Genomic DNA, 1,138 nt, shown 5'->3' with positions numbered 1-1,138 from the left:
GCTGGCTGGCTTTCTCCACAAATAAAGGAGCTGAGCGTGGTGCTGCGGGGAGCGGCTGACAGCTCCAGGCTCTTTCCACACCAGGACAGGGCCTGGGAAAGATGATGTCTGCTCTCACAGGTGGAAAAAACTGAGCATCACCCCAAAACACCTCCATGCCCCAGAGGAGCCCTGTCACCCACTGTGCCTGGGGAGCCAGAGCTGTGCCGTGTCACCCAGGGTGTACCGTGGGGGACAGGGCTCCTTCCAACCTTCCCTGTGGCACCAGGACATGATAGCAGTGCCAGCCTGTGTTTGGGTGCAGCTGCCTGCTCCCCCTCTGTCCCCTGCCCCAGCCACAGACCGTTTTAGGGCTGGGCAGGGTCGAGGAGGAAAGCAAACGGCTGCGGGCAGGTTAGACCCGTTCCTGGGTAAACACAGGAGAGGCACTGATGCCACGGCAGTCACTGTGCCCAGGTGGGAGTGGGGATGTGCAAAAGAAGGTGGCTCCAACACAGTCTGGGGGGCTGCACCCCAGCCTGGGTGTGTTTCTGGTGGTTGGTGGCTCTGTGGGGCTGGGTGAGACAAAGATCGTTTGGGTGGGCTTGATGCTGGCTGGTGGAGATAAACCAGCACCCAGGGCCCCCCCAAATGCAGGGGCTGGGGGATAGGTGTGTGGAGAGCACCTGCAGGCTGCCAGCACCATCCCAGGCTGCCGGCAAGGTGCTCGTTTGCTTTCCTCATCCAGCATGAGCTCACTCGCCTCACCCGGTCAGCGTGGGGTGATAAAGATCTCCCCCTTCCTGAGGCAGGGCAGTCCCACACAATGGTGTGAACCGCAGCCCTGCTGGGACGGGTATTGTTCGAAGGCAGAGGAACGGGAAAGAAAAATAATAATAATAATAATAAAACCCCCTAAATAGCTCACACAAAGCCAGGTCATGATATCATCGCTCCTCCCCTGTGCATGTGCATCTGTGTTTGTGCTGCAGCAGCGGAGCAGCATGGCTTGCCGCGGTGCCTTTGACGGGAGCAAAGTCCCCTGGCAGCACTGCCTTGTCCCACGGGTGGGTCTTGACCATCTTCTCCAGCTCCCCGTCCCACCTCTTCTGCAAATTCAGGGTGCCTGCATGGGGTGTCTCTGGGGGTGGGAGGACTG

The sequence above is a fragment of the Cariama cristata genome, unplaced genomic scaffold, assembly GCF_000690535.1.
Source record: "Cariama cristata isolate BGI_N322 unplaced genomic scaffold, ASM69053v1 scaffold28393, whole genome shotgun sequence".
NCBI classification, from domain to species: domain Eukaryota; kingdom Metazoa; phylum Chordata; class Aves; order Cariamiformes; family Cariamidae; genus Cariama; species Cariama cristata.
The sequence above is the reverse complement of the archived record's forward strand: the minus strand, read 5'-3'. Positions refer to the sequence as shown.